The 18,681-nt window shown below is 46.5% G+C and overlaps 2 long non-coding RNA genes across 8 annotated transcripts in view; one reads left to right on the forward strand and one right to left on the reverse strand.

Annotated features, from left to right (window-relative positions):
- Positions 1 to 14,250, forward strand: part of LOC139044569 (uncharacterized) — a 35,594-nt gene extending 21,344 nt beyond the window's left edge. The window contains exon 3 of the long non-coding RNA XR_011501617.1: positions 9,312 to 14,250. This is a non-coding gene — a long non-coding RNA (uncharacterized lncRNA). The remainder of the gene's footprint in view (positions 1 to 9,311) is intronic.
- LOC139044568 (uncharacterized) lies at positions 9,825 to 16,537 on the reverse strand. Of its 7 annotated transcripts, XR_011501616.1 has the most exons (6): positions 16,284 to 16,525; positions 15,512 to 15,703; positions 14,733 to 14,919; positions 13,992 to 14,142; positions 13,032 to 13,174; positions 9,825 to 12,541 (listed from the first exon to the last, which is right to left on the reverse strand). It is a non-coding gene; the product is annotated as an uncharacterized lncRNA (long non-coding RNA). The 7 variants fall into 7 exon arrangements; XR_011501614.1 differs by having other exon boundaries at positions 13,032 to 14,142; positions 16,284 to 16,537; XR_011501615.1 differs by adding an exon at positions 14,315 to 14,344 and having other exon boundaries at positions 9,825 to 14,142; positions 16,284 to 16,518.
- Between the last annotated feature and the right edge of the window lie 2,144 nt (positions 16,538 to 18,681).

Below are 18,681 nucleotides of genomic sequence, written 5' to 3' on the forward strand. Positions count from 1 at the left end.
TTTGTTACTAAATTCTACCTTATGTGCTGTTTAGAAAATGTGGGAGAAAGTAAATCCACCTGCACATGGTGCATGAGCAGGAAACCTTGTCCTAAATCCAGAGTTGGCTGGGAAATCTTCTAGGAGCAGAGTTAGCATCATCCCCATTAATTTGGGGGCCCTTCCACCACACACAGACATAACCTTGCCACGAGTCAGATAAGAGCAGTCAGCTCTGTGTCTTTTGGTCTATCTCTCCATCTTCTTCATCGGTGATTTACACATCTGCCCACCTTTCAATGTGGTGAGTCCTGAGTGAGACCTGAGTTACTTCACAGGCATAACAGGACCTCTAAGCTAGAATTAAATCTCTCTCTCCCGCTTCTTTAGCACCAGGCCGGTAGAAGAATAATGCATAGGGATACAGATTGACTTGAGTCTCATACTTTTGGTGACAGGAGTAATTCTAGCTGTGAATAGGATCTATAGGATGTGGAAAACTTCACTAAAACCTGGGTAGACATGGGTTCTTAGGAAGGCTGCACCAGAGGGAGCCATTGCATTGCAATTAGTGATCTACTTTGTGTGCTGGCCTGTTGACACAGTCTCTTGGGAACTAGTCTGGGGTCCAGTGAAAGTGATTGGTTTTTCTTTCTGACAAATAGAAATGGCAAGTAATAGGATATATTGGAGAATATGAGGAAGCCATTTTGTGTAAACCTAATTCGGCCTGACCTTGTCTTTCCAAAAGGGCCTGACTGAGGCCGTTAAGCATGCATTGTATATCTGCTTTAGAGATTCCCTATGGCAAGAGCAAAGGCCCTTGAGATAAAGGTGCAACTTCCCTCCCCCTCCTAATGTTGGCATTTCTTTAAGGATTAAGCATCTTTCCTTAGGCTAGGAACTGATTGCTGCACTCACCTGTGACCACCCAGCTCGAGACAATAGACTTGCCTCCTGCTATGCCCTCCCCTCCGAGAGAGCAGACCCACTACCTGCTGTGTCCATCAGGACAATCTCGTGACTATTGTGGGAGGAACATTTCAATCATATGTGAAACATCCTGTTTGGGGGTATGTAACCACTCTGTATACCTCACTTCTTTGTTGCCCTTTCTTCCTTCGGGAAGAAAGGCCCCCGGCCATGGTCCTCACATTTTAGCTCAGAATAGACTCACCCAAATTTTCATTTACAGATTGGTTATGGATTATTTTCTTCGACATTTCTGAGGTAGCCTATAAAGGAGAGAGCCTGATGCAAGTGACCTGGAGCAGTCGGAAAATACTTCCAGTCAGCAGACGAGTGCATCTCAGCATCAGGATACTTATGTGCCCTTTACTGGGAGAAACCATGATCAAAATCCTACCCAGCATCAGGTCAGGGACCTTTGACCTGTGACCCAAGTGTGTTACTGAGTTGTTGCTAGAGACAGAAGTGTCAGAGGCAGACAACTCTGTACTTGAGCTCTCCAGGCCAAACCAAAGCAAATGTAAACAAACAAGCCCGGGACTGTGGCAGGATGTGTAAACGCTTCCAAGTGGGCATTCTAGTGAGCAGAGGGCAGGAGGGCAGTTCTAGCTGATGTCTTAGTCACTTTCCAGAATGCTAGGGGGAAAAGTGTCTTTACAACCTGAAAATCTATGCAATCGGGAAATGAGTCCAAATCTTGTTTGGATCAGTTTCAGGATCAAGCTTTACGAAGTAAATTGCTCTAAGTGTAATTAGAGTATGATTGCTCCCCCTCTTCCCACAACTTCTTTTGGTTATTAAAGCTGAAGGCAAGCTGGGAGAGGGTAAGAAAACATTCCCTAGAAGGCAAATGACACTGTTCAAGGTCCAAACCTACCAGTGCCCATGAGAATATATCAAGACAGATGTGAGTTTCAATAGCAGTGTGATTTCCCTTTGAATGGCCCCGGGGAGACACTCAAGGTGCACCACCTCAGTCAGTTGTCATGCACCCGGACAGCGAAGCAGTATGGTGACAGGGAGAAAACTGTGGCTGCAGATGGCAGTATTAGTTCTTTGAAAAACATAGGTGACAGCTCCAGATTTAGATTTGGCTTTATTTTCCTTTCTTTACTTTCTCTTCTCTTCTCTCCTCTTCTCTCCCTCTCTCTCTCTCTTTCTGCTAAGGTCTGGAACCTCTTCATATCTGTGTAATGGTATCATTTCATTGGAATTTCCTTAACAAATAATAGCAGTGTTCAGCAGGTAGATACTGCCACACTTATATGCCAGACACAGAAAGAGCTCAGAGGTGTAGATATTTCTGATTGCAATGAATTCCAATGTTATTCTTTAAGTGCTGGCTCAACACTGTCAGCAGCAGGACGACACCCGACAACTGGATACCCTTCCTTTTCAGTTCTGTGTACTGATGCAAGAGTGGCAGAACAGAGAAGCGAGTCATTATCTCCAATTTCTCTCATATCTAGAGTATTTGGAGTATTCCCAATTTCAAAGCCTAAAAACTGAGCTGGGAGCCAATGTGTTCAGAATGGGAGGAAAACCTATGGAAGAAACCCCAAACCAGAAGAAACGGTTTCTCTGTCCGTGAGGAACACAGGATAGAGCTGAGTGAACTCTGGACATTTGGGGAGAACTCTAGGGATACATATTGCCTGGAAACAAGAAGTCGAAGCAGCACATTGAAAATCTGCAAGTTAGCAGTGGAATCTCCATGACCTGTACTCTATGTGCATATATAACCACTATTGGTGGTGGTGCAGGAAAAAGAATCAGACAAAATAGAGTTGCAGTAAAGTGAATGAATGCATCACACCCTGAGTTAAAGATGCCTCAGGCTCTTTACTCGGGAATCAGTGGACAATGCTGGATGTAAGTGATTTTAGCAGACACCCAATAGCTAGTGAGGACAAACAAGCAAACAAACAAAATCCCAACCACAGCCTCCTGTACCACTGCCTCATGCAATTTATTCATGTCCTCAATTGTATTAATTTTAACTTGGAGATATGAATTTCCTTGAAGTGTTGTTATTATTTTATTTAAATACCATGATGTCTTCAATAAGATGCTAAAAAAGCACAGCAAAGCTGTTATGGGTGCTAGCTTCCTCACGGTGTGCAGGTTTAAGACGTCTCTGGATAAATACTGACATTCCCCACTTCTATGAAATATAGGGGGATAGTGACTAAGCACTTGCTGAGCACCAACCCTGAAAAGTATACACCATTGCTGATTGGACTTGACCTACTAATCACAGAAATTACAAACATTTGGGGGGTTAGTGGCTACTAAGGGAGCTTTGAGGACTATAACTTGAACATTAAGTGATTCGATGACTCACCTCACAATTTTGAAAAGAAGGCCTGGTTGCATCTAAGAAAGAACAGCCTGCCTTCAAGACCTGTGGATCTTTTAGAAACTTGGGAACGGACAGAAGATGCTGACAGGCCCTTAGGGTACTTGAAATTGTCTTTTAATGCTCTGGTTGAGCTTCCCTGCATCTTGCTAACTCACTATTACTACAGATGGCAGCTTTGAGAACGTAGAGAAGGTAATCTCCATCAAGATAAGGCTGGGAAATGGATTCCATTAGACTTTGCTAATTATGATCAGTCTGAGATTGAGACTCAGTTCTTTACTTGAAAATTAGAATTCTTGGCCTTAATGTTGGTCATTAAGACAGATTTTAGAATTTTATGAATTGGGCTCCTTTTGAGGAATGAACTTATTAACTTAATTCACTTGTACATAAAATCTGTGTCATTTCAGATGCTGAGGTTCAGTGATGAGTGGCCATAAAAGGAACTTTAATTTCAGGCCATGTCTTAGCAAACAAGATTCATAGGCCATTTTATTTGTCCCATTAGTTGGACACGGGAGTAAGTTTCCATGTATACTCATAATAATTAGCATACTCACATTCTTATTCTTGGCAAAGAGAAAAAGTGGTACTCATGCTGGAAGAGACAAGACCAGAAGCACACCCCAGTAGATGCCAATCAAATAGGGAGTAGAAAGATGGACCTTGCATTTCTAGGACCAGGGAGACAGTAGATGCTGCCTCAGCACTAAGCTGTCAGTGAGGGAAGACTACCAACCGCCCATGGCTAGTGTCTGCTTCGTCATCTTCTTCCATTCCTGACATGTAATGTGTGGACCACATCTATGCAATGATATGGACAAGGTAAGCTCAGGGACACAGTATGTTTTGGTGAGAATGGACAGCCTCAACACTAACTGACAAAGCTGATTGGACAGAATCAGGCAGAAGTAGGTACTCTGTGACACAAGGTGGCAGTACAGATGCAGCTCCTGGTACATCCTCCTAACTTATCACAAACAATTGTTTTCAAACAAATGACCAACCCAATTCCAAAATACTTTCCCAAGGTTCAGTTCTATATCCCATTTCTAGTATCAATTTTCTTAGCCTAGATCCTCTAGAAAACAGAGTCTCAAGTAAGGAGTAAAGTGCTGAGAGGTATTTGGGAAGTGCAAGTCTCTGTAACCCAAGCCTCTTGTCTTTGAGACCACCCTCCTCACTCACTTAGGAGTGGGCCTTTGGCAATGAAGTATTTTGTGATCCCATTGCTCTGGTCTAAAGGGGACCAATGTTCACAGAGGAAATAACCCACGTGTCATCAGTGGGGAAGCTGTGGGGCATTCACACAGCAGAACACTCCTCAGTTGTGCTCAGGAGCAGATGCTGACACACACTTCATGGGTGAATCTCACAGATGTGATGCTGAGGGAGGCGAACTGGACATAAAACATGAATAATACAGGGGAAGGAGGTCCGCTTTTCTCTTTTTTTTTCTTTTAACATAATAGGTGCCTTGAATCAGGCTCTTCATTGGCAATATCATGTCACGAAAGACTAACAGCTTGAGATTCAGGAGACCCAGGTTCTGGCTGAGCTCTGACTGCCATGGGCAATCTCTGCTTCAGTGTCCTAAGTTGTTCCCTCTGGTCCATCACTCCTCCGGAAATACTAAGTCTACATCTGTTCATCACTGTGACTCTAATTTTAAGCCATAACTGACGACGGTGTACCTATGGTGTCCTGGTGCCTCCTGTTTTATCCTTATTGGCTTTCAAGATGTTATGGCTCACATTGAGTTAGGAATCCTATTGTGGTACCAATGACAACTTGTGAACCATTCTCCTGGTGAACATCTTTCCACCACAGCCACATGGCTTAGAACCTTCTGCTGTGAACTGGGTGGTCAATCATGGAGAAGTTTACTTCCTGCAGAGGAGCCAAGTTCTGTGCTAAAGAGCTCTTCTCTTCCCCTATTGCCCCAGACAGGGCCTTATGAACCTTCCCCAGTCAACTCGTGCGGAGGAGGGCAGCCATGGTGAATGTCACGCCATTGGCCTTGAACAGAGGGAGTGCCCTGGCTGAGAAGTCAGAGGGAGGGGAAATCCCTGGTGCTGCCTTCAGGCTGTGAGGTCCGAACCTCTTTCCAGAATGGTCCTGTTACATGTGGTGGGCAAGTTCCAGGGCAGCAGAGTGCTGATTCAGTTACACTGGGGCCTGATCGATTTCCAAACATTCTGCTACACGTTACTTCTATTAAAAATGTGCGGCTACCAACCAACTCATAAACAGGATGATAGAAGGTAACTCTTCCATAATTTGGGCTTAGACCACCTGGCACAATATTTTAAAATGACTGTAGTATACCGAATTTTAAAATAAGTCCTGTGTCCTACCTTAGGCAAGATTCATTGATGAATGCAAAACTGTGGGTGAAATTTAAAGGAGAAACTGTGTATTTGCAGAACCTCAAAGTATCTCCCTCCAAATATTTACTATAACATTTTTCTCTTAATTTCTTTAAAAGACCTATGACTATTTAAGGAAAGAATTTAACACTGTATTGTGGGATTAAAACATAGGTGGATGTGGAATTCATGCCGACAATAGCACGAAGGGTAGAAGGAGGTCGATGCTCTGTTCTGTGGCAGGGCTCTCCATTTTGACATTGATGAAACTAGGACACTATTAACTCCAAGCAGATTGTGCTACGTTAAAGACACATATCTTGATTCTGGAGCAGCCACTAAAACTATGCAAAGGAGTTGACTTAAATGCTAATAAAGGAATGAAATAGAATACAGAAAAGTATTTGTACAAGAATGTTCACAAAGGAAATAACCCAGGTGTCCATCCATAGGAAAGCTGTGGACAGTCACACAGCAGAACGGTCCTCACCCATACCAAGGAGCCAATGCTGACACACATGGTGGGCAAGTCTCATAAATGTGATGCTGAGCGAGGCAAGCTAGACGTAAAATAATCCACATATCATTTCAGCCTAAATGAACCTAGAGTGGAAAACGTCAGAACAGTGGCTGCCTCTGGGGGAGGGAAAAATTGTCTGCGAAGGAACACGGGGGTCTTTTCTGGGGATAATGGAAATATTCTATTCTTAAAAGGGGTGAAGGTATATGGTGTATTTACTTGTCAAAACTGTACAGTTGAGATCTGTGCCTTTCAATGTATGTACATTTTGCCTCACAAAAAAAACCTAAAACACAATAAAGCGAAGGGTGGGGAATGGGTTGAAGTACAGATGAAACAGAAATGGCAGATGAATAGTAGTTGTTGAAGCTGAGTGACAGGTCTACTGTGCTATTTTATTATGTATAAGTTCATAATTTTCTGTAATAAAACACTTCTATAAAAAGAAAACTGACCTACAGTGTTAGCTGGTGAGATGTTGGTACCTTTGGGGAGGAGGGCGGGGGAAAGTGATGGTGGGGGGCATGAGTGAAGCTGCTTCTAGTTCTTGGTTACACACGTGCATCCACTGCCATAACCCTCCAGCTCCACAGGAATGATTTCTGCCTAGATTTCTGTAGGCAGGGTCTACATCAATAAAAAATTTAGATCCTACATATTTGTCCAAAAATTCTACATTCGACATTTCAGAATAACATTAGTGTGTTGTTTCATTTCATTTTAAAGTGGAACATGTTCATTCCTGACATCAGGATGGATTTTAATTTCCAAAGTATCTACCAATGTCCTCACCCTTGCGTGACCCCCTGGGTCTTTCTATTTTTGACTCAATTTGGTAAGTGGCATGGTTTTGAGTTATTATGATGCAAGTTTTTTCCAGCAAAGTCCACCCCCACAGTGAAGCTCACCAAGGCCACGGCAGCTAGTACAGTGCCGCAGGCACAGCATGTACTCAGACCTGTGGGACCAGGGTGAATGAGGAACAAAATGAGGCACAGGGGTTGGTTCCTGCAAAGGGCCGTGAGTAGGTGATGCAGGTGAGACTGAAGGCTCCAGCTCAGCGACAAACATTCCCACATTTATTAGAGAAATCATTTGTAACCCACTCACCAAAAGATGCTGGCTTGAGGCAGAGGTTTCAGCCTTGGCTGTGCACTGCAATCACCTAGAAAGCTTTAAAAATACTGACGCCCAGGGCCCACTCAGGGATGCTGACTTAACTGGTCTGTTGCCACATGGGTGTGGGGGACTGTAAAAGCCCCAAGTGATTCTAATGTGCAGTCAGGGGCAAGAACCACTGACTGGGGGTTGGGGAAGCACCAGCTGCGTGAGTCCACGTGTGGGCTATGAGACTGGCCCCACTGTAGCGTCTCAGTTGGGGTCTTAGACACCAGCTCAAGCTTTGCTGATATCAAAGGACTGCTTCAGACTCACTCAGCTGTCTGGCTAAATGGCAGCAGGGGGAAACGTCTCCTCGCAGGTCTGTCTTTACGTCTATTGCTCTCAGAGTAAGAGCTTGTTCCAGGCACGGTAGTTTGACTTAGTCTGTGTTGAAAATCATGAATAGCCTACAAATACCTAAAGGGATGAAAAGAATTTGCAGACATGTGGAGTGCATTAGATGTGTTTTCAAGTTTCTCCCATGATTATAAATAAAAAATATATAATGTTGGGCTTTGGTTTCCTAAACTCAGCCCTCTGCTATTTCCCTAAACTATGCCAAATCTTTCCTAAATGTCTCCGCATTCTCTCGAGGGGATAATTCCCAATGGTGAAGAGTGCTAGATGGACGTGAATCTCAAGGGAACTCTGCTTCCACTGCAGAAGCACCCCTCCCCAGAGCCTGGGAGATGAGGGAAGCTGCAGGAGGAGGGTGCTCTGGTGGCGGGTGGCTCTGGAGTCGGGTGGAGTTGATGCTGCGTCCCAGAGCAGCCCCTCAGTAGCTGTGGGGCTTTGGATGAGTTACTCGACTTGGAACAGCTATATAGACCTCATCTGCAAGAAAAGGCATAACAACACTGATTGCAAAAACGTCAGCCATTCTCCACACCTCCTGCATCCATGCCCTTTGCAATGTGGTTTTACAGCTGCTCCCATCAACAGGCAGAATCTGCTCCCCAAACCTTGCATGCAGGCCGCCCTTATCTGCTCTGGCCAATGGAATGCAGTGGGTATGACAATGTGCCTGCTTCAGGCTGGGCCCAAAGGTCTTGCATGCTTCTGCCTTTTCTTTCAGAATTCTGCCATCTCCATGAGAACAAGCCCATGTTAGCCTGCTGGAGGATGAGATGCTGTGGGGAGGAGGACTGAGATGCCCAGTCAGTAGCCAGCTCACTCCCAGAAGCAGAATCCCCCTGTCAGCAGCTGGCCACACAGACACGAAGGAGCCCAGCTGAGCTCAGCCTAAACTGCTGACCAGCGCAGCCGTGAGCTAAATTTTGGGGTGGGTTGTTAGGCAGCAATAGCTAACTTGTACAGATACCCATTGCACACAGGATGCCAGATTCAGGGCCATGTTGGTTACAAGCTACTTGGCAAACAGCAGGCACCCCCTAAGCACTGATTTCCTCTTTCTCTTGTCTAAAGTTTCGTCTCTTGAGTTACACAGACATGCTCAGAGACGTGTATGCATGTGATTGGTGCTTAAATGCGTGTGAAGGCCAGACACAGGTCCTCCCTAAATTTCCACGCCTCATGCTGTGAACTTCTAGCACACGTTGATGCTGCCTGTGCACCGACTTCCTCCCTGAGCATTAGCTTCATCCCCTCAGCCCAGCTCCCACCTGTGAGGCAGTAACAGGCCCCAGGGCCAGTGACTCCAGGAGCTGGAAATTCAGAAGACTGACGGCCTGATGTTCTCACCTCATCACTTCCTCCCTTCCCGAGTCCGTCTCCAAGCTGTGCTCACCCTTCGTACTCTGCTTTCACTGCTCCCCGTCCGTCCTGTTCCACGCAGACCTCCTCCCTCTTCCTGCCACCACTGTACCTTTCTTTCATCAGTTTTGTCCCTTTTCCCGAGTAAAATAACTCTTCTTCCACTCTCTGCTTCATACACTCACTTGGGAAACAGTAACTCACCCCACAACTTCGTTTCTGTTTTGTGAACATTCAGCCCCATTCTGGAATGAGAGTCCTGCCGCCTCCTCCAGTGATGGTCCTTCAGGGATCCAGAGTCTCCTGCCTCCTCCTTTCCTTCTGATTAAACCACTTCTCCTCAAGCACCAGCATTCAAGGTAAATTTTTTTGAACTGTTGTTGGTCATAAAGAGGAATGAAGCGCTGACACGCCACAACTTGGACGGACCTTGAAGACGTTACACTGAGTGAGTGGAGCCAGTCGCAGAAGCCCATGTGTCATAGGATTCCGTTTATATAAATGCCCAGTACAGGGAAACTACAGACACAGAAATAGATGAGTGGTTGCTCAGGGCGGGGCCGGGGGCGTGGGAAGGTGACAGCTAAAGGGTGCAAGGTTCCTTCCTGAGGTGACAAAAATGTTTTAACGTCGACTGTGGTGTTGGTTGCACACACACGAGTATACGAAAATCCACTGAACTGTACACTTTAAATGAACAAATGGTAATACATGTGAGTGTTATGTCAATAAAGCTGCTTAAAATTAAAAAAATTATGAACTATTTTATACAAAATCATACATATGGTATAAAGAAAGATAACATAAACGCCCTTTACCTATCACCTTCTTAATAAATCACGCTTCATCACCACCTTTAAAGCCGTCCGCACAGCCCTTCTGAAACACCACCCTTTGCCTCCTCACCCAGGAAAATCACTCATTTGATGTTGAAAAAATAGATTGTTCCTTTGACTTTCATTATAGTTCTACTACATATGTATGTATCTGTAAACACTGTTTAACTTTATAAGTTTTAAACTTTCTAGGGGCTGGCCCACAGTGCAGTGGTCAAGTTCCACGAGCTCTGCTTTGGTTGCCCAGGGTTTGCAGTTTGGACCCCGGATGTGGACCCCACACCACTCATCACCCATGCTGTGGTGGTGGCCTACATACGAAATAGAGGAAGACTGGCACAGATGTTAGCTCAGCGACAATCTTCGTCAGCCAAAAAAAACCTTTCCACAAACGTGCTGTACTTCCGTAACTTGAGTTTTTCATTCAACACATTATTTTTGACAGCCTTCCATGTTCTAAATAGTTTCTCCTTCAATTCTATGTATTACTTATTAATTACCCTCTAAATTGAAGACAGTGAAACCTGCCTCAGAGAGAATTCTTGTGAGATAATATAAAGTGCTTATTGCAGTGCCTGACTCATGATGGGTGTTCGATTTTTGATAGATCCATTATTGTTATATAATTAATATATTGCTGCAATTGCTATATTATCATATATGTTATTATATATATTAGTTATTGCTCTTTTCTGTGGGAATATGTATTATTTCATCAGCTACATTATACATTAGTAGTTTTCAAGCTATAGTAAAATCTGAGTTACACAGACCTTTGGGAAGTACCTTATTCTAGATCTTTGAATTTCTGGATAGCTAAGATTTAATTTTTTTATGGGCCAAATTTATTTCTAAACGTATCTTTTTAAATTCAAACAAACTAAAAGAATGAACTTTATTAAAAATTTCAGCCATTTCCAAATTCTCTTCCAAACTTGTTAATGAACATATCTGACAGATTTTAATCAGACAGCACAAATTGTTCTGTGTTCTGCTTTAAAATCTTCCTTCATTTGTGCACTTCCACATACAGACACAGCCAATAGAAGTGCCATTTTTCATGACTGTTTGCTTCCCCGACTCCCACAGTCAGAGGAGAGCAGCAGAGGAGAAAGGGCAGGAAGCAGACGGGCTCTGAGCCCTGCCCGGGAGCCCTGCTGGGATCCTGATCCCTCCGTGGGAGGGTCACACAGTCTCCTGGGCCATCACTTTTTTCCATGGCAGCTGCTGGTGCCAGTTTTCAAACTGCTGCCATCAGAGGGCAGTCTGGTCCTGTCCACCAGCACAGGTCCAGCGGTGGGGCTTCCGGGAACCCCAGTGCAGGAAACAACAGCAGGGTCAAGGGCAGGCACCAAGGGAGGCGGCCTTGGGTTTATGACCAGCATCTGTAACAGTTACAGTTCCCGGCCACCTCCACCCGGCTCCCACTGGTCACAATATGGTAAATGACACAGGGGGTTGCTGGGGTTCCGATGAACATCACCCTGTCACTCCAGGAGCTTCTAGGTCAGAGAGCTCGTCCTTCCCACCACTGCACACATCTGGATGCATCAGCAAGCTTGTGTGTGCACTGACCCTGTCGTTCCAGGAGCTTCTGGTCAGAGAGCTCCTTTCCCGTCACTGCACACATCTGGACGCATCAGCAAGCTCGTGTGTGCACAGGCACTGGCGCTCCAAGAGCTTCTGGACAGAGAGCTCCTTTCCCACCACTGCACACATCTGGATGCATCAGCAAGCTCGTGTGTGCACAGGCACTGGCGCTCCAAGAGCTTCTGGACAGAGAGCTCCTTTCCCACCACTATACACATCTGGACGCATCAGCGAGCTCATGTGTTCACAGGCACTGTCACTCCAGGAGCTTCTGGGTCAGAGAGCTCATCCTTTCCTACCACTGCACACATCTGGATGTATCAGCAAGCTCGTGTGTGCAGAGGCCCTGTTGTTCCAGAAGCTTCTGGGTCAGAGAGCTCGTCCTTTCCCCACCACTGCACATATCTGGATGCATCAGCAAGCTCGTGTGTGTACAGGCAGTGTAATTGTTTTGTGGATATGAACCCTCACACAAGAATTAACTTATTTACAACAATATTTTAACATTTCCAAAAAGCTGAACATTTTGAAGTTCTCTATTTCTGTTATTTCTAATTGTATTGCATTACGTCCGGAAATGTAATGTGTACTAAGTGTAGTTTTTGTTTGCAAATTATGGTCAAAAGTATTTCTACTTCTTTGCAAGTCTGTTGACACACTTTTTTTTAACTTTGTTACCACATTCTTTTGAGCATATTCATACAGATCTGTTATGTGTTCATAGTTTCTGGCGCTTAAAAAATTCTCACCTTTCATTCTCCCTTCAACTTTTCCTTCTATGCCCTTTGCTCTAGATTCGATGATCTGATATCTATTTGTGAGTTAAGATTGCTTTCAGTTCTAGATACCAGAACATCTCACATGTAAGTCTCAACAAGAAGGTAGGAGAGGAGGCTGAAGGAGCAGGCAGGGGCCAGGTTGTCTAAGCTCTTATTCTCTCACAATGAGAAGCAGTGGCAGAGTTTGAATGGGGAGGTGGGTGGTGCATATCCTTGCTCTTCATGCTTTCAAGAGGTCACTCTGCATGCTGAGTGAAGAATGGCTGGAGGAGGGCAAGAGAGGAAGCAGGGAGACAGTTAGGAGACTGTCCTTGGCAGGAGACCAGTAAGAGAGAAAGGCAGCTGAACCGGGTTCTAGAAATGGAGACAGCGAGAAGCTGCAATCAGGATGCACGCTGCAGGCAGAGCCAACAGGACTTGCTGTGAGACTGCGTGTGGGGTGAGAAGGGAAGAGCCAAGGATGACTCCTGGGTGCTCCCCTCAGGGAAGAGAACCCAGGCCTGGGGGTGACCAGCAGATGGCATTCAAAGCTGGGAGACTGGATGGGATCTCTCTGAGAAGAGGGGTCACAGAGCAAAGAGAAGGGGGTGAGGATTACTAGATCTGGTGGGGGAGGAGCAGGGGGAAGAAGATAGCGTGAGGGGGAGGGGGCTGGGAAATCCAGAGGAAAGTGTTTCAGGAAGGAGGAAGTGCTCAGTTGTATCATCTGTGTTGAATGCAGCTGAAAGAGTGAGATAAGAACAAGAACTTAACCTTGAATTGAGCAAAACGGAAATCATTGGAGACCTGGCTACAAGCCACTTCAGCGAAGTGCAGTGGAGGAAGCAGGAATGGAATCGGTTCAGGAGAGAACGTGAGGAGAGGCCGCTTGAACAGAGCAGAGAAGCCGATGGTAACTGGAGAGGAATCTGGGGTCAGAGGATGTCTGTCTGTTTAATGCACAACCTTAGGGTGTCTTTGTATGCAGATGTTGGCAAAGAGTCATCACAGACACAGGACTAAAGAACTCTGGAGGAAACCTGAAAGGGTTTCTCAGCCCAATTTTGTGCAAAGTTACAACTTGAATCTTTAAAATAAATGGGATTTTTGCCATCCTTTCATAATACAGGTACACCCCACAGAACACGTCCCCAGTTAATGTTCTCCTGGAAGAAGACATTAGTTTTTAATACTTAAACTAAACAGCAGCTACTTGCTCAGTACGTCTTTCAGCTGATATTTATATAAACTTTACATCAAGTCTTCAAAAAATACAACATTTTAAACTAAATGGTTTGCAAGACAAGCTTCATGTTGCTTCCAAATACAATTGGTAGGCCATTGATCATGCTAGTCACTGCAAAGCTTTGGAATATCAGCAAGATGTACAATATCTGATGTTGCAGGTCTAGGAGAAGCCACTGCTGCTGCGAAAGCAACTGCATGCTAACAAGCACATAAATGGAAGGTGACCAAGAAGGACTATTTCAAGCATTTTACATCCTAACATGGTATCTATAACTTATATCTAGATGTCATATTGTGATTTAGGAAATTGGTAGGGTTTTTCCAGGACTTGCAATGTCATTATTTTTGCTATTTAAAATAAGAGAAAACAGGTTCTCCTTAGCATTTTTTCAGAGAAAGTGTGACATTTCAGGCACAAATTACTGACAGTTATTAATGGCAGATGACTTCCAGTCTTGTTTTGGTTTTAAAATTTTAATTACTTACCTTGGAAACTACTTAACTTTGTTTCTTCCAAACGTTGTAGTAAAATTGATGCTCCAGAAAGTTGCACCACAGATACTCTGCTGTTTTGCATCCTCTCTGCACAGAACTGGGGTGGCCAATACTCATTTGACAAGCAGGTAGCAATGCAGAACTTGGAATTATCAGAGAAACAAAATGGGAAAATGACTTAAGAGAATCATCAGTGTAACCCCCAAAAGCAACAAATTATTAAAAGTGGTTCCAAAGGGGTATTTAAAAAGAGATATTAAAAGTGGTTCTAAAGGAGCCTATTATAGAGCAGAAATGCTGAAGTTGTGTATTACCTTTGTCGATGCAAATAATCCATAACCAACCTATAAATCAAAATTGGGGGGAGTTTATCATGAGCCAGAGTGAGGATTATAACCCAGGAAGGCCTTAGAAGGTGTTCTGGAGAAGCGGTGGGTTTCAGTACAGTCTTACATCTTTTTAGAACAAAAGATATATTGAACACACCCGGGATACATTTCCAAAGAGGTATTCAGTTGCAAATTAGCAGGTCAACATGACCATGATGCCAGGAAAGGGACTAATATGGGTGTTATTAATAGGGTGTCAACGAAAATAACCCATAATCAATCTATAAATGAAAATTTGGGTGAGTCTATTCCGAGCTAAAATGTGAGGACCATGGCCCGACGCCTTTCTTCCCGAAGGAAGAAAGGGCACCAAAGAAGTGAGGTATACAGAGCGGTTACATACCCCCAAACAGGATGTTTCACATATGATTGAAATGTCCCTTTTACAATAGTCACAAGATTGCCCTGTCGGCACAGCACTTGATGGACACAGCAGGTAGTGGGTCTGCTATCTTGGTGGGCGCAGCAGGAGGCAAGTCTATTGTCTTGAGCTGGGAGGTCACAGGTGAGTGGAGCAATCAGTTCCTAGCCTAAGAAAAGATGCTTAATCTTTAAGGAAAGCCAAAGTTGGGAGGGGGAGGGAAGTTGCACCTTTATCTCAAGGGCCTTTGTTCTTGCCATAGGGAATGTCTAAAGCAGATATACAATGCATGCTCAACAGCCACCGTCAGACCCTTTTGGAAAAAGAAGGTCAGGCCAAAGTAGGTTTACACCAAATGGCTTCCTCATATCCTCCAATATATCCTATTGCTTGCCATTTCTCTTTGTCAAGGATATTACCAATAGGGTGTAGGAGGGGAAGTATGTATTCTTTATTTTAATGAATAAGCCAATGTACAGTGCATGTTTGACAGGCCATCAGTCAGGCTTTCTAGTCCAAGCTGAATCAGTTTTGAACTGGAATAGTTACCCCATATACCTCAATATGTGAAAGTTTCTTCACCCTCCTACACAAACTTCCCTACCATTTTGGGGGGACCACCGGGCACTTCTGGTCCTGTTGCTTGTGTTAATTACAGGAAGAGGCCCACTGTGGGATAAGGAAACGGTGAACCAGCCTGTGTGGGGCATCAGAGAAGGGGTGTGTGTGTGGCCCCCAAAACAGCTTAGGCGGTGACTCACCTGTGCGCCTGTTTCCTGTCTGTCTAACGCAGGAATGGGGGCTGCCCACTGTGACGTTTCCTCCTTTTATAACATGGCTGGGGCAGTCCTTCCAAGAGGTCTGACCAAGGAGTGGACCGTTCAGCCAGCCGGAGTCCAAAGCCAGCTCTGGAGCGAGCCTGACCACCCGGTCCAGAGGGAGGATCCTTGCAGCTAGAGGGATGGAGGGGATGGCGGGAAAGACGGCAGTGAAAAGGCAACTTCCAGGTTCCCAGTACCGGCATTTCCATTCTAGCAGTGAATTCATGGTTTCATACACAGACCAGGGAGCTTCCATTTGGTCTCCAGGCAGTCTCAGCACACACCGGCTTGGTCAGCCCACCCCAACCTAGGCGCCTGCCTCCGTGCGCGACGCCTGCCCCACTGCGCACATCCACGGGCCAGGGCGTGGAGCGGGCGTGGCGTGCTGGAGGGGAGGGCGTCGTGCAGCAGGAGGCAGGCATGGTGAGGGAGGGATGCGGGGGAAGGCGGTGGACAAGGTTGAGGGCAGCGGGCGTGGCGAGGGGCGTGGCGGATGGTTGTTGGGAGGGGGGGAGGGGGGAGGAGGGGAGGGGGAGGGGGAGGGGGAGGGGGAGGGGGAGGGGGGAGGGGCGGAGGGGGGAGGGGGGAGGGGGGAGGGGGGAGGGGGGAGGGGCACGACACGACAGGGGGCGGGGCAGGCGCGCTGAGCACATGGAGGGCAGGTTGCACCGTGCCCACTCCTGTAAACTGCAAGAGGCGCTGGGACACTCACTTGTCTGCGAGAAGTCCAACTTCCGCCGCGACAAGTCGCCCCAGCGGCGTCTCGCGGAGACGCAGGACCACGATATCAAAACGAATCCCGCCGCTCTGGGCCCGCCGGGCCTCGCTGGGTCACGTGGGCGTGACTTGGGGGTCATCCGGCCTCCGCGGGGCGTGCTGGAACCGCCCTCGGCGCACGGAGTGGCGCGGCGGCAGGTGGAGCCCCTCGCTGCGCATGCTGGCAGCTGTAGTCCATTAACCGGTCTCAGCCGTTTGCAAGTCTGCGGGACTATAACTCCCAGGATGCCTGGGGTACCGCTGCAGAACTACAACTCCCAGGATGCCGTGTGCACGCACCCGGTGCTCAGCCCTTGGGGAGAAGGGCAGGGCGGTGTGTGGTGATACCCCCAACCTCCCGTAATCGAGTCCAGGAGGGATGTGAGGGGACGCCCGGTATTAGGGAGTTAGGAGGGTGAGACGCTGCGCCGAGCGGCGGCGGGCCTGCTTCGTGCAGCTCGCTTTTGCGGGAATCCGTTCGGGACTCGGCCTCCTTCCTCTCTCCTGCCTCCTGCCCCACCGCTCGCTTCCCTTCGCCACCTGGCTCCTGTGGGTCTTTCCAGAGCGTCCCCCCCGTCCAGGCCCAGGAAGCTACTTGCTTAACTGCTTTATGGGCACTGGCTTGACATCCCAGGAACCGTCCACTTTGCCTGCTGTCCTCTGCTTTCTCCAGCCAAAGTGCCCCATTTCCATGGCTTTTGGGAGGAACTTGCCCTGTGGCCCCGATAGAAAGCACAGCTTAAGGAGTTTACAGGGTGGTAACACTGGCTTTGGCTTCCCGGAAATGTCACCCTCACAAGACGCCTTTCTCGCAGAGTTGGAGGTTGAGCCGTTAGTGAAGCTGATCATTGGTTTCCCTAGGATCTGCTGAGAACAGAGGACAACCACATTCCCAGACAAGTATCCAGTGGGCCATTTTCACCAACCCATTCAAATGCAGAGGCCTCAAAAAACTCAGCATACACTGATGAGCCTAACTCCACTCGGGCCTGACTGGTGGTGTCTTAGAGACACAGTGGTGACCTGACCCCCCAGGAACAGACAGACTGTGCTCCAGCTTTGGGAGAGCCATGTTCAAGGTGCGGAGCACCGGGCATCATTGGAAACCTGTCAGGTTTACCGTCTCTGCTTTGGAGGAAAGCTTGTCAAAGACAGCAGTTAGCGGTGTGGACCTTGACTTGCCTGGTCTGATCTGTTGTATTTTTCTGTCTGGAAATGGAAATGTTCAGGAGCACTTCCACTTCCACTTCGCCTCTTAATAATTGATGTTCCTAAATTCTGTATGCCCTAAGAGACAGTTCCTTTGATTGCTGGGGGGACCAAGATAAACACATCTAGGGATATTCACTTATACCATATTTCCTTAAAAATTAGTTAGAACAGTGAAAGGAGCAGGATATAAGATGTACTGCTCATTTGCAAAAGATAAAAGGCAAGCGAGACCTTCCCATTAAGATGTTTCTGTTCATTCGATTCCCTGTCCTGTGCATTTGGATGCAAACCCAACAGACTTGAATTGTCAAGTTTCTCTTTTCCTGAGATTGGTAAGTTAACTTAGGGGTTTTAAGTGTTTTGTTGAAGGCTGTGGAGGAGTAGTTAGCAGCCCTCATGATTTATCTTGTCTCAAAAAGCCTAGGTGCTGATCTACATGAAAGTGAGACCTTGTTTGTATTACACCTTCTGATAGGTTGTGTTTCTGCTTCCTGAGTGTCCTGTACCATCAAAAAGACTGGAAAACCTGGTCATGGGAACCAGATCCTACTACTTTGTGAAAAATTTCCCTCTTCCTGAATTAATTACATGCAAATTCATCAACACCTTTGTAAAGAAAGGAAGAAAAACTGTGTGGTGTCTATGAACATGGCAAGATGAGGAGCTATAGACCACATCTCAGTCCTGGGTTCTTCTCTTGAGTTAAACAGGCCCGGGTGATAGTCCCCATGGTCAGGTCCAGCACCGCTGCCCGTCCCTCGTGTTCTCATCCCGCTCTGTCCTGCGCCTTCTTTAGGAGGTTTCTGGTTACACTCGTCCACAAGTGTTGGATAGGGATGGAGGTGTCTGTCATCCTAAAACAAGGGTTGATGGAGAGGAAACTCTTGAGATCTGTGTGTTCAGATGAGCTGCTGTTGGTCTGTGGCTGCAATGACCCTGTGGTCCGGCAGTCCCCACAATGGTTGTCTCGGAAGGTTGATCTGGTGCAACCACAGCAGCTGCTCTCAGAGCCGGGCCTTCGTTGTGGTTCTTTGTCTTCTGTGAGAATCTGTGGCCCTGACCCTCCCTGACGCCATTCCCATTCCCATTCCTATCTGCTGGGTCGACTGCTTTACTCCAGTCACTGTGGTTTCTAGGAGCCG

The sequence above is a fragment of the Equus asinus genome, chromosome 2 (assembly GCF_041296235.1).
Source record: "Equus asinus isolate D_3611 breed Donkey chromosome 2, EquAss-T2T_v2, whole genome shotgun sequence".
Classification (NCBI taxonomy): Eukaryota; Metazoa; Chordata; class Mammalia; order Perissodactyla; family Equidae; genus Equus; species Equus asinus.